Raw genomic sequence first — 7,864 nt, 5'->3', positions numbered from 1 at the left:
AGGGGACTGATAAAATAAAGCTCCACAGTGCAAACAATGAAATAAACAAATCTGAGGCAGTGAGTGTAGATGACAGGCCAGATAGCAAATACCTAATGTGTTTGTTCCATTACTCAGTGTCAGTAAAGGCCAGTATGGGAGCCACTGTTACTGTAAGTGCAGTATTGGCAGCCCGATCAATGGCACTGAAGAGGAATAGTGAAGGAATTCATGGCGGGGACGCTGCACGGGGAAGCTTTTTGCTGACTTGCACATCGGGGAGCAGATACTACCAGAGGCAGACATTGGAGGTGCCAGTTGACAGAACCTCTTAAGATAATTAGCTTGTTAGGTGGAGACACCAGACACAAGTATGGCTCTGTCCAAAACCAATAGTGCCATTATGTTGTAGATTACCAGCCTTCTGGCATCGAGTGATATCCAAACAAAATTGTGTGTTAGGCTGTTTAATATCCAGATTTTCATATTTTACTAGATAATGATAGGGCATAACATGACTCATTGCTTCATATCACATGTCTTTTTGATCTTAGATTACCTGTCATGCTCATATTTAGCTTTTGTTTCCACTAATGGCCTCTGGGATCTACATCCTGCTCCCTCAGCCAATAAAAGCAATGCCTTGCACCTTCTAAAATATTGTATCGCTATCTTGTTTCAAGTAAACTGAGATTCCCCTCGACACCACAAGGCAGTGTACAGGGGAAGCCAGGTATGACACATTGATGGAAACGGTTAATTATTTTTTGAAAGTATGAGTGATGACGTAATCCACTTTCAAGATTCTGTAAGGACATTTCTTTCAATGTTGGAAAGAGAGATAGTCTGTGCAGCCTTGCGGATGTTTAGGGATGTGATTTGAATTGATAATATGTTCACCTGACACAGAAGAAACTCCGTGCTGGTACTTTATGGCACTTTTAGGCAACTGGCAAGTGCTTACTTTGCTTAATTTCTGGGCAAGCGGGCAAAATGAATTCAGGAATGGATACCAAAAGCCTCCAGCTGAGCAAACAAGATGAGAACATGCCTAAAAAAAACAGATTATCCTTGCAAATAAAAGTACCGGTATGGAAATATGAGGGGTGAGTTTATCAAAGTGTGACTGCAGGCTGCAGACTGAAAGCTTGAGTGACAGCACATTTATGTTTTTTTAGTTGGATTCTGCCTGGGATGGAACAAGGGAACAAGACGACAGGTGTAGCCAGCAGCGTCTGTTTTTTATTGATACAGACTGCTTCTGCCCTGCACCTGCTCTGCCAGGGTGGGATGTACTGTACATGTGCTGTGTCAGAGATGTTTACAATTCCTGTAGATTTCTAATAAGCAACACTGCACAAGTCCTGCATTTTCCTTTGCTGAACCTGAAAAACATGCTGCAGCAATTTAAGAATACAACATCTATAGAAAAAAAAGGGATTAAAATATTTTTTATGACCTATAAAATGTACAGTGAATGTACTCTCTTCCAAAAACAGCTTTGGGGTTTTTTTTAATTTAATTTTTCTTACAAAGTACATGCCAGTATTTCTCCCTTTTGATGAATTTTATATGAGGTATTTCAGTATAAGCCCCTCTTAGCTAAAATCCATTCTTGCTTCCCTTGCATTACTTGTGCAGCATACTGAGTGGCTGTGTCGCTTTGCGAGGCAGTGAGAGGTTAGTTTCATTTAGAGGCAGGCCACAAGATGTCTCCCTCTGCTAAAGAAGCCGCCCGCCCACCAGAGTGACATCCCTGATGGCAAATGTTTTGGCTCCAGCCGTCTGTCTCTTCCAGATTTGCATTTGTTTGGTCATTTTAAATCACAGTGCCTGTTCTCTGCCTTTCTCTGGCCTTGATTTTAGATCCAGAAATTCTCAGGGAGTCGTGTTGTGAAGTTTTCATGTGAATCTGAGTGTGACATGCTGCATATCAAGTAACTTAATATTGAACTCACAGTTGTGAAACTCTGCTGTAATATATAGAGAACATTTCCTTAAAATTCAACAAATCAGCTTTATTTATTCAAGGTTTGATTGAGACTACATGTATATCCATGAATGTCAGATGGCCTGCTCATTTGGTCAGTCCAAACTTAAATTCATTAAATGGATCAGTCGAATGTATTGCAGTCACATTACAAGATTTCTATGTGGATCTGAAATGACTAATTCATGCATTGTTGATTGAGAGGAAATAATAAATAGCTGCTTTTCTTTATTCATATATTATTATTATTATTATTATTATTATTAAACTGAACATCTGGGTTTTGGACTGAAGGTCGGATAAAACAAGGACTTGGGGGAAAAAATGAATTGATCAATCGAAAAAATAGTTGGCGGATTAATCGAAAATAAAAATTAGTTACAGCCCTATTTCTATGTATGTTCAGTGAGCAATCACATAAGGTGGCAACTCGTAATTTTTTTTCATGATTGATCAATTATTCTCTCAATTAACTTATCATTTGCTCTATAGAATGCTATAGGGTAACATAATGAAATTTTCTCTGTCCAACAGTCCAAAACCCCAAAATGTTGCCTTTAGTACCATAAAAGACAAAGAAATACATCAAATATTCCCAATTGAGAAGCTAGAACCAATTGATTGAACCAATTTTTGGTATTTTTACTTATAAAATCACTCAAATAATTAATCGGTTATCAAAATTATAGTTCATTTTTGTCAATCTACTAATCAACTAATCAGTTTAGCTCTACAGTAACTGGACATTGATGTTGGATGTGGCTTTTATTCTTTTTCATCTTCGTCTGCGCCCTGACTGTCTGAGCCGACTGTGTTTCTGATGTGCATCTAATTGCTGCCAGTATTTCATTTGGTGTTGAACATTCTCGCTGGCCCTTGAAGGAGCTCTTCCCTTTCCTCCGTCAAAACTCTTCTCCTCCTCTAATGAGACCTCTGGGGTTCAACTTGGCTTTGACATAAAAGAGGATAGTTAGTGTCATTCTCTGACAGTCTCAGGGATCACTGAGCTGCTCTTAAAGCTGGGCAATAAATGCTGTAATTGGAAAAATACATTTTTCATTTTCAAATAGTTCTACTTTTCTCTTTCATCAAACAGCGATCAGCAGCTCGTTTCAATTTGGTAAATTTTATTACACCATGATCCTCTAATTACATGCTTGAATACTGAGACAAAGATGAAATGTGTTTGCATCCCAGAAGATAACAATGGAAATGTGTGAACAGCAGAAATGTGTTTTCAATAAGGAGGACAGCAATTTTATAGAGAAGAAAAAAATCATTTATTTTGCCTGGAGCACTTTATATACTTGAGTGATTGCAGCATGGTCATAGAGGGGATACTTTAATTAAATTAATGATTTTGTGAAATGATTTCACAAATAAACACTACTTTTTCAAAGTAAAAGTCACACTAAAGTGTAAGCCACATCATAAAAAGTTCTAAAACACTGCAGTGCTGTGCAAAAACTGTGATTACAGAATGTTACACCAGATTTGAAAGCTTTGTTGTATTTCATGGTGACGGTCATGTTGTATTTCCAATAACAGATGCAGGGTGAATACAGAATTCCTGTACATACAAAGGCACACAGTTCACTGCCTTGTTCTTTCATCTTTACCCCAGCACATCACTGATTCTGCTGAAAACAAAAGTACTGGTAAGACTAGTCAAGTAGTCCAATATTTATATTTAAAGCTGTACTAATCAATATTTTATATCAACAATGGAAAAAAATGTGTGTGATGTGATTGTAGTGAACCCATGGGGAATTATCGCCCGACAGTTTCCCTCATCTCTTCTCTAGTGTTTTAGCATGTTTTAGCTTTTCGTTTTGATTTTCCAGCCCACAACTTAAATGTTTGGTTCACTTTCGCCGCTTTCATCAACACCAACGTTTCCAGCAAAAAAGCTCTATAAACCCACTGTATATTACCTGCTCAGCACCAAATGGCAAACAGACAAAGTTAGTGACGAACATTTAGCAGCTAAAGAGACAAAGAAGATATTTCTCTCTTTCTCTAATATAGCTCCATGTCTGCTGGATGCTTAAATAGGCAACTGTTTGCTAACATGTTCTCTACATCAACTTTATAAACTAATAAGATGTCAGTGTTGTGTTTAAAGCTTGTTGCACTGCCCACAGTGGTCAAACAAATCAATGAATGCAGGTTTAATGTTTACATACATGAAATCTGAAATCACATCAGTCACTCTGAATGGTCCCTCTGTTCTCTATTTTGGCCCACCAAATAAGTAATCTGTATCTGCTGGATGTGTAAATGAACAACTAACTGCTAATATGTCTATGTTGTGTTTACAGCCTGTTTCTGCTGCCCCCAAGTGAAAAAGAAAATTGTGTTAAAGCAGATATAAGACAAATAAAACCAGGAAATACTCACAATTGAGAGGCTGAAACTCGAGAATGTTTTTAAAGTTTAAGCTTTAATAGTAACCTTTATGTAATCAGGTAATCTCAGTAAGATGACAATCTTTTTTGCATTTGAGCGCAGTATGCAATTTTGTGCAGTCACAAAATCACATACACAAACCGTACCAGTAACAATCATCGACATCGCTACAAAGGTCCAAAGTTAAATCTATGAAAATAAATGATGGGTCTAATTAAACTTTGCATATTGGGTGCTTGAAAACATAATTGTGCTTAAATGTACCGCACAGTAAAAGGCTGAAATAAAAGTCCATTGGTGGAGAGCCGCTGTCAAAGACAGAAAGCACATGGTAAGAAGAGTAATGATGATTGTCATGCATTGCCTGTGTGTAACCTCTGGAGCTGGGAGTAATGAAATTGAGCTTTGGATCAAACTGCTGACGAGGGACGATTCAGAGACCAGCAGAGCCGTCCGCCTCACGCCTCCACTGAGCTTGTATAGGACAAAATGAGCTCAAGCAATTAACTCTCCAGTTAAATGTGCCTCCTATCTATTGACATGTTTCCAAAGAAACCAAGAAAAAAGGAAATCATTGCAGCTGGTCACTAAGTGGAGAAACCAGGCAGTCAGCTATAAGTCTGATAAGGTGTTATTGTTGGAGTTATTTACTTGCCTGCCACTCATGCAGCATTAGTATTTTTGTCCTCTTTGTTTTGCTTTGTTATTGGGTATGAATCTGAGGTAGTTATCCCTGTTGATGCTAAAATAGAGGCTATTGTTCACTTTGATTGGATCTTTTCCAAACAAAAAGAGAATCCCTAATTCTACAATTTAAAAAAAGCTGGTTGTTTCTAAGAATACAAAGGTTTGAATATAAGGCTAAAAAGAAAGCAATGCCATCTGTCTCAGGAATAAATTGGTGTGGTGCAGACATGATATACAGTAGGTGTTGGGGGAGCTGGATCCAGGCAATTCATTTAGTTGTTTTGCTGCCAAAAAGCCCTGAAAGCACACAGAGGGAAAATAACTATTACCACAGTACTGAAGCAGTTACTTTTGCTTCTCTTTATTTTTCAGTATTCAGACATTCATTAATGTTATCACACTGTTATTACCTCAACTTTTGAACACAGAGAAAACTGCTCTACATTGTCTCCCCCCCTCTCTCTTTGTTGTGAATTAATGATTTTGGCTATAATTAAATTGGCAGGAGATAAATTTAAATGTTGTGAAATAATATTTTTTCTTAAATTAAGTTTTTGCATCTTAGTTAAATAACAATTGTGCTGGTAGGAACAGAGGGGGACTCCCTCTGGAGTCTATAGTTTAAGCTTTTGATTTTTCTATTGCAGAAAAATTTGTTCAATTTATTTATATTTAAATATTTATCCTCCGTACTAAATTACAGTGTGGTCTTTAAAAGTTAACATGTGATTACTAAATCTCTCTCACAGTTTGTAATAATGACATCCAATTACATTTCTCGCTTCCTTTCTTCTATTCACACTTTCACTTCCATTTACTTCACTTATGTCACTTATCATTGGTTTTGATGAAAGGAAAGCATATTATGTCAGAGTAAGAATAACTGGGCATTTTCACTACAACACAGTAATCTAATCTAATAAAACAACATATGTAAATAAAAAAGTACAGCAGAGGTCTGAGGTGGAAAAAACCTACTGTGCTCAAGTAATTTATGAATTCCTAACTGACATATATTTAAATGCACTTATTAGCTTTCTTGCCAAAAGTTAGATGAGAAGATTGATACCACTCTCATGTGCGTTATTAATATGAAGCGAGGAGGCGATTAGCTTAGCATAAAGCCTGGCCCTGTCCAGAGGTAAAAAATCCACCTACCTAACACCTCTGAAGCTCACTCATTAACACAGAAAATCTTGTTTATTTAATTCGTATAAAACTGAAGTGTAAAAACAACAAGTTATGGTTTTACAGGGGGTTATGTGCCAGAAATATTTCTTGGCGGGTGCAGTGACTTCCTGGTGTCTCTTTCCTGGAGCAAGGCTAGCTGATTCCCCCTGCTTCCAGTCTATGCTAAGCTAACAGCCCGCTAGCTCTAGCTTTATGTTAAGCGTACACACATGAGCATGATGTCAATCGTTTATTCCTCAAAATGTCAAACTATTCCTGTAAAGTAAATCTTTTTTTTCACATTTTCTTCATTTTCATAACTGTATTCATTCAGTCATTTCCACCCTTTCTGTTATATTTAAACTAGGTCGAATCCAATTATTTTAGTCCAATTCATTCCATCTAAACTTGAAAACGATACCCTCTCCTCCAAGTACGCACAGTAATCTTTTTCTCTATTTTTCACTTTTCAGAATCATTTTTTACACTATATATCACCACAGCTGTGATCAGGTTATTCAGCCAACACTCACATTACAGACTGAAAAAATTCCAGCTAACATAATGAAAGAAATTGTCTCAGTATCAAGCTGAGTCCTCTGCCAAGCAGAATCCTCTGATAGCCTCACATAAACGGAGCAAAGCACCTTTAATATCAGCCAGAGCCACATCTGCATGCAGCAAGATGTCAGCCCTCATTACACTGCATTTGTGAAATTATATTTGAAACTGGCAAAAGATGAACAAGAATATGTGCTGGAACGGATATTTCTAACACATTTTGAAGAGGATTTTTCTTGCCGGCTCCCCTCAGCTATCAATTATATAGATTTATTGATCCACGAGCAAGCTGCAGATACTTCGATATTAAAGAATTTCAGACTTCATCGTTTTTTTCTGTAGCAGAATTTCTTTATCTCAATTATTTCTACTTTGATTGATACCTTCCCCCGCCTCTCTATACCATTGGAGATCTACTTCATCACCGGAGGAAAACAATTTCATCCACTGGCTCCACCTCATTCTCCATTCGACTGTAGAGAGAGTGTGTAGGGGGGCAACAAGCTTTATATTCCTTTCTGCAAGCTGCAAGTCAACAGACTAAAAAGCATCTCTTCAATCTGTGGAAAAAGGGAGGAGTTGAGTTCTGGGCAGCTACTGCACAAAGAGAGAATCCACCGAAATCTGCAAGTATTGTCTGGCACTGGTGAGGAGAGATGGAGGAGTGAAAGATCTGAGCAACAGGGGTAAGCCTCTCTGGATTTTCAAAGTGATTGCCTCTGGGAGTGAAGTCGTCGCTTACATCTGCAATTATCATGTCCATTTATCTATTGATGAAGGACTGGTGATGGTTACGCTTGATGGTTTTTGTTAATGGAGTGATTCAGCTGTTTTTCTCATAAAGGAATCATTATGTAAATCAATTTTACCTCCCCCAAGGAGCTCAGTGCCTTTGTTTATATCTTCACGACAAATAATTTTCAAGCCGGAACAGTTGGACAGCTGCACATTAGGACTCCAGTCGCTGCTACATGGAATTTGTGATACATAAATCTGGAGATGGTTGTGGAGAAAGCCACTGTGTGTAAATTGGGGATGTCTAGGGTGGGCTACTAAGAAACAGCAAAG

This window comes from Enoplosus armatus, chromosome 14 (assembly GCF_043641665.1).
Source record: "Enoplosus armatus isolate fEnoArm2 chromosome 14, fEnoArm2.hap1, whole genome shotgun sequence".
NCBI lineage: Eukaryota > Metazoa > Chordata > Actinopteri > Centrarchiformes > Enoplosidae > Enoplosus > Enoplosus armatus.
The sequence above is the reverse complement of the archived record's forward strand: the minus strand, read 5'-3'. Positions refer to the sequence as shown.